We start from the raw sequence: 16842 nt of genomic DNA on the forward strand, positions 1-16842 counted from the left end.
TCTTTAGGAGATGACTGATTGCTAGACCCCTCTCAAATACTTAATTTTTCTATTCTATCGTGTAATTCTTTGCATTTCAAAATTATTCTGAATTCAAATTTCAAATATTTCAAATACTACAATAAAAAATAAATTAAAATTAAATTAAATAAAATGAAAGAAAAGTCAACTCAAATACTTATTGTTGTATTCATTGTAACTTATGCAATTTTAATTTTACTTCATAATACATATTATAATCGATCCTACTGCGGCGATTTGATATACACGGCCACCCGAACGCTCTAAATTTATTGCATTCTTTCAAGTTATTTTTGATTTTTTAATTTGAATTTTGAAAATTAAAGCTATTGCTTTCTCTTATACGATAAAATACATACGTCTACGATTTTTTTTTAATACCATATTATTAAGATTATTATTAGTATAATATAAAGTGTAGTACTACAACGCGTTAATTGAGTACATTTTGAATTTCTTAGTTTCAATTTTTATGACATTTGATATTTTATAATTCCTACATATCAAAAACACATCTGATATATCTGAACTTTGACATTAGGATATATGAAAATTATGGATTTAACTTTCGGACATCGATTTACATCATATATTATGATGACTGATAGCTAGACATCAACTACCATTTTCACTAAATAAATTTTATAATATGAAAAAAAAACCAGGCATGCGACGGAACACGGTATCAGATTGTTCATATTATACTATATTGGCATTATAAACCTACTATTCACGCATTGTCCGCGATCCGACGCAGTCGGATTGCCTACGTGGTGGGTGGATTTAAATGGCGTTTAATTCGATTTTTCCCAATGATAACTGACAACTCGACTTGAATGCTCAAAATATGTTATTCGACTTTATACTTATTATCCTATAATACAACATTAGACTTTCGACGTCGGAGGCGCAGGTGGATTGTATTGTCAGATATAGATTAGGATACAGATTTAGTTACTGATGTGATGATTAATAGCTAGACACTCACTACCATTTCGCTAAATACATTTTTTTATATACAAAAAGACAGGGCATGCAATGGGATGCAATGGGAAACGGTACTACACCAGTTTAAAGACTGATAGCTAGACATTAATTCTTTTCTAGACACCCGATTACATTTCCCATCGAATTCCTGATAAACGATTTTCACCGACCCCTCGAAGGCGCCAAAGGCGGCTTCCACCAGCCCAGAAACAAGGCTCACCGACCCCCTCGAAGGTTAGGTTAGGACCCCATCGGCTCCTCCCAAACCACCGGAGGTTAGGTTAACTAAAATGTGACTACTAGACTTTTTACGATATTTTCTTTACAGTCCGTCTCCGACCTAGGGTACTCACTTAGAGCGAATATCACTTAGACCGAAATCACTTAGATCGAATTTCACTTAGACCGAATTCACAGCAGAGCGAGGCACATCTAGTTTAATATAAAATGGGTTGTGGTAGTATTAAGAATTAGACAAAGTTAAGCTTCACTTACGCATAGACCGATGACATTGTTCTATACTTAACAATACATCGAGCTTGCTTTTATTATATTCAGTGAATAAATAACTTTAATTTTAAATTTCTTACACATACGACAAAGTGGACTTCGTCGTTGAATCGTGCTGAACCATCTTCACCAAGACCGTTCACTACAACTAGAAGCCAGTATATTTTTTTTTCAAGCATCTCCACGCTAACAGAAATGTAAGTACTATTACTTTACTACTATTAATAGCTTTAAATTAAATATTTACTATTATAATTTTCTACTATAAAAAATGATTCCATTTAATAATGGTATTTTACATAATTTACACCACAAATAGGTTCATTTGTATCAAAAATAAAACATGTATTTGCGTTACATAAATAAATAAATTTTAGTTTTTTTTTTTTTTTTTTTACACCACGTTAAAAAAAAAAACGAAATGAAATATGTAATTTGTACCAGCCCTAAAATTGAGTATAGTACGAAACATTTTGAATAGTTCAAAAAGATTAGTGTGTAGTACAACATTTAAAAGTATGTCATTTATTATAATAATAATAATATGTTTAATTTTATATCTTCACATTTTTTTTTTTTTCTAAACCACATATACACAGATATATCGTAAACAATATTTTGTGTTGTTACGTCTTATACACTTAATTTTAGTTATTATTTTTTTGTTATAATTAGCTTAGTTATAGTAAATGTACGGTATGTACACGGAATATATTCTGTGGTATATATATATATATATATATATAAACAAAAAATAGTTACTAGCTTTTTCTTTCAGAGTTTAGTTGATATAAATAATTATAAATTATGTTTTATTTTTAAAAAAAAAAAAAATAGTATAATATACTTAACAAGAATTTACTAGTTTAATATATATATATATATATATATATAGAGTTTGTTTTACTTATTTATAATTAAAGTATGATTGATTTTATATATTTTATGAATTATTGCTAAACAAAATTTACTTATTTAATATATATATATATATAGAGTTTGTTTTACATTTATTTATAATTAAAGTATGATTGATTTTATATATTTTATGAATTATTGCTAAACAAAAAATTTACTTATATATATACATTTTATTAATTATAATTTTAACAATGTGAACAATGTTACAAATTATAATTTTAGTAAGTACAGATTAGATAATGCCCTTTTTTAATTTTATTTGGTGTGAATTATAAACTTGAAAAGTGGTACAAATTATTTTTTTTAAATGTGGTGTAAATGAGATATAGTTTTTACATTACCTTTTTATATTTAAAATAAAAAAATAAACGAATAAATATTTACCTATAATTTCAGAATTATAAAATGGAATCTCCTCAAATCGTTTACCTCCGATCTTTGATTGAAGAATTACATTTGAATGTTTTAGAAAACCAAAAAAGTGTTGATCAAGATGAAGAAAGAAAAAAATAGATATAAGAGCTTTAAATAAAAAAATTAATAATTTATATAAAAAAAATAATAGATCTAGTTGAAATAGATAGGTTAAGAAAGGAAAAAGGGACGTTTTAGATGAGTTTAATTTTTCTTATTATATTGGTGAAAATGTAATAGACGTATACGTTATCGTTCCACAATTTAAATAATCAACTAGAAGATTTAATAAATAAATAAATTTGTTTAAATAAATCTATTTTTTTAACCTGATTTATTTATTTTTTTTTTATACACCTACTTATATAGAAGTATTACTTTGTTCATAATAGCTTTTCCAAAACATAAAAAAAAAAAATGTTTTTTTTTTAGAAAATGGATTTACTTAACCATATCTTAATTGAAATTCATCGATTGGATGAAGAAATCGATGATAATGATGAGAAGGAAGTACAAAGTAAACATGAACAAAGAAAAACTATAATTTTAATCAAAAGAAAAATTAAAATATTAAGATATGAAAAATACTTAGCTAAAACACTTTTACAAGATATAAAAAAATAAAAATCTTAAAAGAGAATATAATAAATTTGAGAAATGAAATATTACTTGTTAATAAATATTATGATTTGTATGGTTATGTTAGATTTCGAAAACAGACGTTAGCTTATCATCTGCATAGCGATTATTGTACATTATTGGATGATCTAAATTTATTAACAGAATCTTTTTGTTTGAATCTAAAATGATTTTTTTTTTAAAAAAAAAAAACTAAGTACTCATTGTTTATTTAAGAATTTATTATTATTTTTTTTTTTAAAAAATGTAAAACAAAAAAAAAACATACATTTATATATAAATATAAATTTAATGTGTTTTTTTTATTATTTCAGTCTCATTATGAACAGAAATATAATAACAAAAAAACAGCGTATGAACACGATTGGAAGTGGACTTATTGAAATAGAAAGATTTAGAAAAGGTTCAAAAACTTTCATAATTAAGAACTGTGAAAATTATATAGATTACAAATTATTTTTTAACTATATTTTACATGAGTTAATTTTAAAGTTAAGACAATCGTGTATTAAAACGTCGATCAAATTTAATTTACACGTTGACGCTACTTACACACGTCCTATAACACATGATAAACAAGATGTGGCTTTTAAAACTTCGAATGTTTTAGCATGTAATTCATCCGATTTCGCTAGTTTGTTAAACATAAAGTTTGATAAAATATTAGCTGAAGAATCTGAATTTATTGCTAAAGGTTCAGGATGGACACTTGTTTCAATAGATGGGTTACAGTTGAGAATCAATTTAGTAAATCCATTAAAAGGAGGTACATATTTAGATTTACCTAAATTTATACGAGAAAAAAAAGGCTATTATAAACGTTAAAAATAAAGATAAATACTGTTTTAAATATTCTATACTAACCAAATATGATAAGCGTTCTAATAAATCACGATTTAACCAAAAATATTTGATTTTCTTGAAAAAAAGAGTGGGTTAGATTTTAAATGTATTGATTTCCCAACACCAATAAATCAAATTAAAAAATTTGAACGTTTAAATAATGTTTCAGTTAATGTTTATAGTTTAAATAATAAAGGTACTATTTTCCCTCTATTTATAAATAATAAAGAAGAAAAAAATCATTTTGATTTATTTTTGTCAATAATCATAAAACATTACATTATTGTTATATTAAAGATTTTTCAAGATTTATTAGAAGTCAGAAAACTAAAAATTGTTCTAAATTAATTATTTGTAAGAGGTGTTTTACAACTTTTGGAAATAAACCATGTAAAAGTAAACTTTGGGGTGAAACAGGATTAACTGAACATAAAAAAATGTGTGTAGTAAGAATAAATTAGGAAGACCGATAATGTTTGAAGAAGGAAAAGAAAATAAATTCATATTTTTAAAAGTTATAAAAAAACTTCTAGAATACCATTTGTTATTTATGCTGACTTTGAATGTATTTTAAAACCTAAACAGACAAATGAATTCACTAAAACTAGTAAAATTATATCACACATTTACATGAAATTATGACTTATGCATTTTATGTAAAAGTTGACTATAATATTATCACAGAAAAGTTAATGCAACAGTTTAAAATTCCAACAAACATAATAATTTATAGAGGTATTGATGTGGCAAAAAATTTTATGGAAAATATGATTGATATTTCAAAAAAAATAAATGATATTTATCAAATTAATGTACCAATGATTACGTTGACTGAAAAGAAGGAAAAAGAATTTCAAATAGCAAAGGTTTGTAAAATATGTTTATTATCTTTTGAAGAAAATGAATTATTTAAAGTTAGAGATCACTGTCATATACTGGTAAATATAGACAATGTATTTGTTTTAAATGTAATTTTGAAATAACCAACCCATCATTTGTTCCAATTTTTTTTCATAACTTATCTTACGATAGTCACTTTATAATTCGAGAACTTGGTTTTGATGATAAGAATATACATGTTATTCCAAATTCTGTAGAAAAATATATATCTTTTAGTAAAGAGGTTGCTCCGAGATTTAGTATAAAATTCGTTGATACATTCCGTTTTATGGCCTCCTCATTAAGCGAGCTTGCAAAAAATTTACTTGAAGATAAATCAAGGTTTAAAGAAACTTTAAAATTATTTTCTAATAAAACATTTGATTTAGTCACACGAAAAGGGGTTTTCCTTATGAGTATATTGATAGTTGGAGTAAATTAAACGAAACTCGATTACCTTCAAAATCTGCATTTATAACTCTTTAAAAAATGAAGAAATTAATAATAATTATTATTCTCATGCTAAAAAAATTTGGAAAGTATTTAATATTAAACTTTGGGTGAGTATAGTGATCTTTATTTGAAAACTGATGTCACCATACTAACGGATGTGTTCGAAAATTTTAGAGATTTATGTTTATCTACTCTTAGTCTAGATCCTGCTCATTATATGACTGCTCCAGGCTTTGCTTTCGATTGTATGCTTAAATATACTAAGGTTAAATTAGAAAAATTGGCTGATTATAACATGCTTTTATATTTTGAATCCTCAATCAGAGGGGTATCTGTCAATCAGTTAAAAGATATGCTAAAGCAAACATACCAAACATTAAAGGTTTGAACTATAATCCTAATAAATCAATTTCATGGATTACATATCTTGATTGTGTAAATTTATATGGAAAATCGATGTTAACTGAGCTACCTTTCAAAGATTTCGAATGGGTTGATGACTTGAACATAGATGTTACTAAAATTCCTGATGATTCAAAAGTCGGATATATGTTAGAAGTTGATATTGATTATCCTGAATATTTACATGAAAAACATAATGATTTCCCGTTTTTACCTTTAAACGAATGTCCTCCAAATTCAAAAGTTAAAAAATATTAACTACTTTATCATCAAAAAAAAAATATATATTACACTATAAAAATTTAAAACAAGCAATTGCTAATGGTCTTAAATTAGTAAAAATTCATCGAGCAATCAAATTTTCACAGAGTAAATGGATGGCCTCATATATCGAACTATGTACGAGAATGAGGAGAGAAGCTAAAAATAGATTTGAAAAAGATTTTTGGAAATTATTAATTAATAGCGTTTTTGGTAAATGTATGGAGAATGTTCGAACTAGAGTTTCTTTAAAACTGGTTACATCAGATAAACAAGCAAATAAATTGATGATGAAAAATACTTTTAAAGATAGAACTATATACTCTGAAAATCTTATGGCTATTCACCAACATAAGGAAACTATCAAATTCGATAAAGCAATTTATGTAGGGTCTGCAATTTTAGATGTCTCGAAAACATTTATGTATGATTTTCATTATAATGTAATGAAAAATAAATATAATAATAAAATACGATTATTGTACTCGGATACAGATTCTTTGGTATATAATATTCGAACATTTAATTTTTTTGATGATATTAGATATGATTTATTTCCGTATTTTGATACATCAAACTATCCAAAAGATCATTATTGTTTTAGCGAAAATCATAAAAATCAACCTGGTTATTTTAAAGATGAAATGGGGGGAAAATTTTAAAAGAATTTATTTCATTAAGACCGAAATTATATGCTTACAAGACTGAAAACAACGATGAGGTTAAAAAAGCTAAAGGTGTAAAAAAATATGTAATTAATCAACATATGTATTTTAAAAATTATATAGAAGTATTAAATGCGTACATAAACCCATCTCTCTTGATAATAAACAAACTTGTAGAAACATGAATTTTATTCAATCGAATAAACATGTTGTTCATTCTAAAACAATGAATAAGCTTGTACTAAGTGGTAACGATGATAAACGTTTTATACAAACGATGGGATTAACTCACTAGCATACGAACATTATAAATTAAAAAAATAATTATTCTAATATTCACTATGTTTAAGAAAATCGATATTAAGTATTTCTAAAAAATTTAAATTATTATCATCAGTAGGTGTTTTTTCCACGCTATCTAGTGATAATAATTATTTCTAAATTAAATTATTATCATCAGTAGGTGTTTTTTTCCACGCTATCTAGTGATAATAATTATTTCTAAATTAAATTATTATCATCAGTAGGTGTTTTTTCCACGCTATCTAGTGATAATAATTATTTCTAAATTAAATTATTATCATCAGTAGGTATCGTTCAAAGTGAAAGGAAAACATTATATGAATAACTAAAATAATTTAATTTAATACTGTTTTTTTTTATTTTTATAAAAAGGTAAAATATATATAAAAAAAAAAATTATTTAATAATATCTTTCGATAATATCCATGAATTATGACTGGAATCAAAACCCATCCATTTAACAAGCATTTTATCTTTAACTTTTTTTATAATACGTTCAATTAGATATGTGTTCGGAAAATCGGTCAATTTAATTTCTTGCTCATAAAAACCACCTAGAATTATATGTTGATCCATCCTTTAGCTGATAAGTTATTGGTTCTGTATGTAAAACTTTTGAAACTGTGAAAATTTCTGTTGTCCAATTCGGTGTATATCCTTTACTAAATATATGCTTATATTTTGATATTCTTACTTTATCATTAATTAATTTTAAATTTTGGTTATATAATGTTTTATTTGTTTGTATATTTGATTTGATTTTACTTGTATTTATTCTAGCTTCATATGGTGTACATTTAATTGATCTTTGTTTTGTATGATTATAATTATAAATAATTTTTGATATTTTGTTATACCAATTCCATGTACCTGTTGCAGTAAAATGTTTGTATATATTATTTTTTAGAGTTTGTATAACACGTTCTCCAATTGAACACTTGATAACGCTATACGTACTATAATGTCTAATTTTATTTTTTTTCATTAACTGTTGAAATGATTATTATAAAATTCTGTACCATTATCTGTTTGTAATAATTTTGGATTAGCTTGTTTTAATATATTAAACATACCTTTTGTACATTCTTTTCCTGTTTTATTTTTCAATGATTCTACCCATACATATTTCGTGTATGTATCTATAACAACTAAAATATACTTAAAACCAAGTTTTTGTTTAGAATGAGATTGCATATCCATTAAATCAGCTTGCCAAAGGTCATCTTTAAATCGTGTTATTATACTACGTCTTGGAAATACTTTTCTTGCAGGTCGATGTAGCTCATTAGCTAAACCCTCTAATGTAGACATTAAACTATAATATTCCTCTCACGTAATTCTTCTATAATAGATATGATTTCATTATTTACACCAGTATTACCAGCATTTTGGGACGATGTTAAAAGATTTAATCTAACAACTAATTCATTTGGATCATCATAATACACTAATTGTGTATGAGGTATTACATCTTTATATAAACCAGATCCTTTCTTAACTGACGGTGATAAACTAAAGTTAAATAGCTGATCAGTTGGAGGTTCTTCAAATTTAGAATTAATCACTGAAGAAGAAAAATCAAATGGTTCATTTGATATGGCTGTATCATTAATAATGTTTCTTCGTTTTGCGCCTGAGCTAGATAAAAAGTTATCAAATTCTTTTAATTTTAATTGAGAAGGAGTTTTAACTTTTGTGTTATTTATTTTCAATACTTCCTCATTTATTGTTTTTCATCAATTTTCATTCGATCATATAGAGGTTTTACAACGTTCATCCATTTGAAATATCTTGAGGTTTTAGGTTTCCAGTCTGCCTTTAAATAAACTTTACTTGTTTTTAGAATATTATAATATGATTCCATATCTTCTATCGTCATATTTTTTGGTACTTTCTCACATAATAAAGACCAAAGTCCTTTAGTCCAAGGGTAGTAATTATCAAGCAAGCGTAAGTTACCATGATCAAAAGTGACAGGAATATCTGATATTTTAAGTTGATCATTAACCGAATCATAATGCATGCCATACGATTTATCATATCGCTGTAATTTAGGATTAGAAATTAAAAAATTATCGAACGATGAATTTGATTCGTTTTCGCTATCTCCATCACTAGTGATCAAGGTATTTTTTTTTTTAGTAGTGTCAGAAATAAATGAAGTGTTTTTTTCTGGAATTGAAGTCAATGGTTTGAGTAAAGGTATAAATTGTTCGCGAAATTAGTTATCAGAATCTATAACACCACGCTTCATGTTCATTATTTTACGTTTGATATTTTTTTTTGATAATATCAAATTTTTTAACAAAACTTTATCTTTATTCATTGAAAATAATGAACTTATATATCTGTTTCCTTCAACTAAAGATAATGCTATGTAGATTTTGTCTATATTACAACTATATTTATATACTTATTTTTTTTTATAAAAGTATGAAAACCACATCTATATCTACCTTCATTCATTTCACGTGTTTTATCAATAACCATAAATCCGTAATCACTATGATTCAGCAGAAATGAGAAATTTTCCGAAATTCTGAGAAATCCATATCTGCTGATGAATGATCATTGAATATATGTTTTAAATTTGTATCATCCTGTTTTAGAATTATTAATAAATTTGAATTATCTCTTACCAGTTGCTTCGGAATTTTAGAATATGTTTGTGCTAAATAGAATACAGAGCTAGCACCTGAATGTCTACACATTCCGAAATATTCTCTTATTATCGACTGCGGACCACATAAAACATCATCGAAAATTATTACAGAATTCTTTTTAGTTAAATTCGGTTTTATAACTTTATCAGCGTCTGAAAATATAAAAATGTTAGCACCTTTTATATCATCTATTATTTTTTTTAATAAAACATATTTTTCTTGATTAGAAGTTTTTGAGTATAAATAAATATTTTCAAATCTTCTTCCGTTTTCATGAGTGATTAGATTATACATTATATTTGTTTTACCTGAACCACTAGGACCGACTATAATAGCACGTATAGTATCAGGTAATAACGGTCCATGTCTTGACGTTTTTTTTATTATTTGAGTATCAACGTTCGAAATATCTAATTTATATTCTGTTCAATCAAATCCATTTTTTTTTCTTATAAATACTCTGGATCTTTTAAATTTATAACCAGTGAAAGATAGTGTGCTCAACCTGTAAGTAGAAATCAGATAAGACTGGCGAAGGTTTTATAAACTTCTTTATAAACTGAAATAAAGTATGATGAAGGTTAAACAGAAAATAGGTATGAGTTATAAAGGTAAACATAAAAGTAATAAAAAAATAAAAAGAGAACACTAGCTGCAAAAAAAGGAAAGGTTAAGAAAAATCCTAATGGTAAAAGATTGATTTTAACACCAGGTCAGACAGGAGGTGCGATTCCTCTAATTCCTATTTTCGCAGGGTTATCAGCTCTCGGTAGTTTAATGTCTGGGAGTGCTAGTGTTTATAATGCAATTCAAAATTCGAAAAAAAGAAAGGTAGCGGATTGAATTTAATCAATAATGGATCAAGGAAAAAAAACTGATAAAAACGTTACCTGACAGACCACTCACATCTAGAGACATTATAAAATACATTGCAAAGTTTAATATCAATCATTTCCGAGGAGTCTTTTCACGAGATGACTTACCTAAAAAACCACGAACAATTGAATGTGGTATATTAAACTTAGACGTATCTTCAGGTGATGGAAGTCATTGGGTAGCGTTTTACAAAATAAAGATAAGGTTGTATATTTTGATAGCTTCGGTGATTTACCTCCACCAATTGAATTACAAAACTATTTCAAAGGAAACACGATTATATATAACTATTCAAATTATCAAGATTTTAATTCATTTAATTGTCTACATTTATGTCTTGAATTTTTACAATGTATGAATCAATTACATTAAGTTTAACTGGTAATACAACTACATTATCTGTACATTATTTTCCAGCAATTGATGTGTACGATGACTCGGAAATTGCTTTGTTAAATTTACAAACATATAATACATTTCCAAACATAAATGAAACTAATAACCAGTTTGAAATACATTTAGAAAACCCCGATCGTTTACTAAATAATAATAAATTTCCAACCTGTTTTATCACACTGAAAAAAGGGTGTTACGGTATTAAGGATATTAAAAATCAAATTTTAAAGCAAATAGATGACTTTCATAATGTTAACGAATACATTGGAATACAACTAACAGAGAAAATAACTTTTGATATCGGGATTGATCAAGTAGATTTTAAGACAACCATATTCAGTAATGCAACAATACGTTTTAACGTAGCAAACAGTATAGGACCTTTATTAGGATTTGAAAAAAGCAAATTATGAACCACACTTGCAAAACATTGATGGCATCGTTCAAAGAAAGTGGTAAATTTAAACAATGTTAATTCAATAAAAGTAATGTGCAGTATAGCTCAAGGTTCATTCAACAACCACATGCCAAGTCATTCAATTTATGAGTTTTCTCCTACTGAGAACATAGGGGCGAAGCTGATTCAATCTCCAACTAACCTAATATATTATAAATTAATAAAACAAATATCGATTTAATAACTATACAATTAGTTGATCAAGATCATAATCCGATAAACAATTTAGGTGAAAAATTAGTAATCAATCTACATATTAAACGTTACGGATCTTAAGATGGGATTAAAATTTAATATAAGCCCATTACAAAAGATAAATCTTGCTAGTCATATAACTAAAGCGTTACCGGTAACATCGAATAAAGTAAAAAAAATAACAACGAAAAATAAAACAATTTTAAAGGCTTTAGGTTATAAATTAAAGCAGAATGCCAGAAAGTGATATTTTAGATATAAGTTCACCGTTTGAAACCGATTCTAAAATTACGAAAATCGAATATCATTCATATACACCGTATACAACTTCATTTAATAATAATGATGAAATACGTATATCAATCCAACAAACAGATGTTTATCCGTATCTGAATGAAAGCTTTATATATTTAGAAGGTGAAGTATCAGATGCTGGAAAAGTAAAACTTACTAATAACGGTTTTTCCTATCTCTTTGAACAAATACGACTTGAAATCAATGGAATAGAAGTAGATAGTACACGTGTACTTGGTATTACCAGTTCGTTAAAAGGTTATCTATCAGGTACACCTGATAATTATAATTGTTATGAAAATGCTGGTTGGATATTTAAAAATAGTTCAAACCCAGCAAATAGTAATGGAGAATTTAGTGCATGCATTCCGTTAAAATATTGGTTAGGTCTATTTGAAGACTTTAAAAAGATATTAGTTAATTCTAGATTAGAACTAATATTAACTCGAAGTCATAGCGATTTAAACGCTCTAAAAGTAATTACTAGTGGAAGTACAAATTCTGGAAAAGTGTTTTTTGAAAAAAATAGTTTGGAAGGTTCCACATATTACTGTTGATGATGAAGAAAGGTTAAAATTATTAAAACTTATTGAAAAAGAAAAAAGTTTGTTTATCCCGTTCAGATCTTTTGAAACTTTTGAATATCCTGAACTCGGAACCACAAAAAAAGTTGTATGGAATCTAAAAACTGCTTCAAAATTAGAAAACCTCGATTCATTATAATCGGATTACAAAAGGGACGTAAAAATTCGTTAGAAAAAGATTGTGGTGTATTCGATCATTGTAATACTAATTATAATAATTATTATCATTGTATAACTAATGTAAAAGTATTTTTAAACTCAATAGCATATCCTTATGATAATTTAAATTTGGATTTTGCTAAAAATAATTTTACCTTATTATATGATATGTATACATCGTTTCAAGAATCGTACTATGAAAAAAGTATTCGGAACCCGATATTAAACCCATCTACATTTCTAACGCAAGCTCCAATTATTGTTATTGATACGTCAAAACAGAATGATTCAGCTACAGCTTCATCAGTAGATGTTCAATTAGAAATTGAAGCATCAGAATCTCTTTCAGGTGTAACTGCTTATTGTTTATTAATTCATGATCGCATTGTAGAATATGTACCTTTTACTAGGGAAGTAAGAAAACTAGTTTAATCAATTTAAAATTAATTTAGAATAATGAGACAATACATATAAATATATATTTTTTATTTTGAACCAAAACGTATTATTTTTTATTTTTTAAAAAAAAACATGACTAAAAAATATAATTATGAAGTGTGTATATACACTGCTTAAACTTTATGTGTAACATAGAAAAAAATTTATTGGTTGTAGCGGAATACTCCGTCTGTGTTACACGGGAAATAAATAGTGTATACACTGTTTAAACTTTATGTGTAACAGGGGAAAAAATAATTGGTTTTAAATTTTTTTAATTCAGTGTTTTTTACTAGTACAGCGGAGAAAAAAAAAGTTTGAGGGGGAAAATCCCCCTTAAAATTTTACAATCTCCGCAGTCAAAAGTGCGCAGAACATACATTATGGTTTTTGAAAATCAGTGTTTTTTTACTGGTACAGCGGAGAAAAAAAAGTTTGAGGGGGAAAATCCACCTAAAAATTTTAAAATCACTGCAGTCTGGTAGAGCGGAGAAAAAAAAAGTTTGAGGGAAAAAATCCCCCTTAAAAATTTGCAATCTCCGCAGTCAAAAGTGCGCAGAACATACAAATGTATACTACTAATAGTTTTATTCAAATTATTTTTTTATTTTAAATAAAATATTAAGGGCTTATCCAATCTAAGGTGGTAAGTTTTGGCAAAATTTGCATAATTTAGCGTAATTCCTACTGAGCTAAACTTAGTTTTGGCTATTTATAGATTGGAAAGTACATATCTCTACCAGCGATAGCCCGAGTTACGTAATTTCGTATCCATCGTAAGTTAATTAGATAGATAATTGCAATTAAATTTAATCTCCACAATGGTTACGAAATGCATTAGTGAGTTAAATATTGCAGAAATTAATCGGGAATTGTCGATACGTGGTATTGAGACCGGGGGGTCCAAGGCTGACAAACTCCTAGCACTAGAGGAGTATATTAGGTCTAAGGAAAACATGGATCCAAGATCAGTACGGTTTGCGTACTATTCGTACGGATAACTCATGGATACTATTCAGTACGGTTTGCGTACGGATCAGCACGTCCGCCCAGGTACTGGAAGATAATACATAGGAGGTCCAGAACAGTGGTGAAGAGGGCAAATCCGACGGAGATTTGATAAACCACTTTATGGAACAGATGTTAGATAGACTGGAGGGGTTGGAAACAACGGTCGACAAGCAGCAGCTAACAATTGCTTCTCTCAGCGAGAGCGTGGAACGCTTGGAGCGGGAGCTAGCCGAAGAAAAACTTAGGTCGACCGAACGGGTAGCGCAAGAGAGTTGCGCATGCCGTGGGGTTTCCCCCCAACCTTCCACCAGCATATTGTCCGGAGAAAATCAAAATTGCCAGGGCAAAAGTCAAAATCTTCCGGTTTAAACTCAAGGTGTGAGTTTTGAGAGCCGTTGGGCGAACATACGGAGTAGATTGGCCGGGGAAAACCCGAGAAATCGGGAAGTATCCGGAGTTTCTTGTAACCGGTCCGGAGTGTCCGGTGAAATGTCCGGTATCTTCGGTGATCTGTCCGGAGTGTCCGGCGAAAAATCCGGTAGAAGTGATGGGGAAGCGTTACGGAGTAATCTCTCCGGTGGAAAACGTGTTCACTTCGCGGACAGCCTGCTCATTCCTCAAAATGAGTTGAATATGGCCCGTGCGTCGATACCAGAGTTTGCTGGCAAGAGGGAGGAAGACCCGGTGCGGTTTTTGCTCCAGGCCGAAGCAATACTTGAAGAAACTGGTATCCACATGGCTCGATGGGTGACCGTGTTGGCCCCGCAGCTAAAGGCACAGGCAGGTACATGGTGGGGAACCATGAGGGCATTGGACTTGCCATGGCAAGAGTTCAAGTTTGAGCTTTTGGAAAAGTTCAACGGGGACGAATTGCAGTCGACCTACAATCGGAACTGTTAAGTACCGCCCAGACCAAGGCCGAAACACTGGGAGGGTATGTCCTTCACAAGTACCAGTTGTATCGGAGGTTAAATCTTGGTCTGACTGAAGAAGCGGTGGTGATGACGGTGATTGGGCTCATGCGTGATGAATTTAGAATTCATGCACGCATTGAACGGCTGAAATCGTTCAGTGCACTATTATCTTACCACCATCTTTAGGTGAATCTACATCTGATGTATTTGTATTTTCAACATAATCTCCAACATATAATATAATATAATATAATATTCTACTCTCTCGTGTCCTGTACTCGTGTGCCTGTGGTATTAATTTTACAAGTTAGGAAATTTGACATTGTATGATCTTATGCATATAAAATAATCGATACGGACAGTATAGGTCCGTAACAGTATGTTGAAGCGACACTTTTTCATTTGTTTGTCTTTGTCAGTTCTGTAACAAGTGTGTGTATGGCTATGAGTATTTTTATGCAAATACTCGTGGACCGGACTGCCATCGTCTACCATACACGTAATGTATTTGTTGATAAGTGTTACACATGCACCAAAAGTTTCTGGTTTGGCTGGGTCGAAAACAGGTGCATTGTCTAACCACAATAGCATGTGTACATGTGGACTGCCCCTATGTTGATATTCGACACGATAAAAGAAATGTTTCACACTGTGTTCTTTGAAAATAACATTTTTGGACTTGATCAATTTAAAAAGTGCTCTAAACCTATGATCAAAATAAGTAGCACAAACAACTGGGTCTTGTCGAATTAAATCTGATTTTTGTGCATAAGTTAGGACAGTATCATCAGACAACGTTTTGGAGTAACGCTGTTTATACAAAATCTTTAACAGATCAGTCCAAGTTGATTCACTAGGGCTAAATGTTAAGAATAATGTCGGTTGATCTTCTTGACGCACCATGGCAAAAACATTTTTTCTCATCACTGCAAGATATGAAGGAGAATTTTGTACGTTGTGTAACATTCGGTATCCTTGATCGTTATCTATCATTTTGTTTAGAACAGCTGGATTTGCTACGTCATTCGCAGTTGTGTTTCCTTTTTTGTTTTTTCGTAAAACAATTTGCACATTGCTTGCAATGAGTTTTTGAACTAATACTTTGAATTTAAAAAACAAGTTAGATGAGTCCGATGCAAACCTTCGATCCAGCAGTTCAGACCTTACTACTTTTGAGTAATTTTTTAAAGGTGATTTATTTGTACGTGGATGCCCACCAAATAAATAAATCAGGAAAAGCTTTTTCCTCTGCATGGTCATCAATAAGAATAGATAACGGTTTCATGCCTTCGCCTGGTGCAAAAGAAACAAAATCACAGTTTTCAATCATCGTGTCCATTGATCCCGGATTGATTGGTTCAATATTTGTGTCTTCATCGTCTGTTTCTTCACTTTCATGATCCGAGCTGTTTTCTAAACTTTTTGTTGTTTCTGACACATGCGCCAGCCAATCTTTGTCTATTACAGCATCTTTATATAGAGGTTTTTTAATCAAATCATTCAATTCTGATACTACTAATGATGGTCTGACATTTTGATAAAGATAATGCTGTTTAA

The sequence above is a fragment of the Aphis gossypii genome, chromosome 3 (genome assembly GCF_020184175.1).
Source record: "Aphis gossypii isolate Hap1 chromosome 3, ASM2018417v2, whole genome shotgun sequence".
Lineage (NCBI taxonomy): Eukaryota > Metazoa > Arthropoda > Insecta > Hemiptera > Aphididae > Aphis > Aphis gossypii.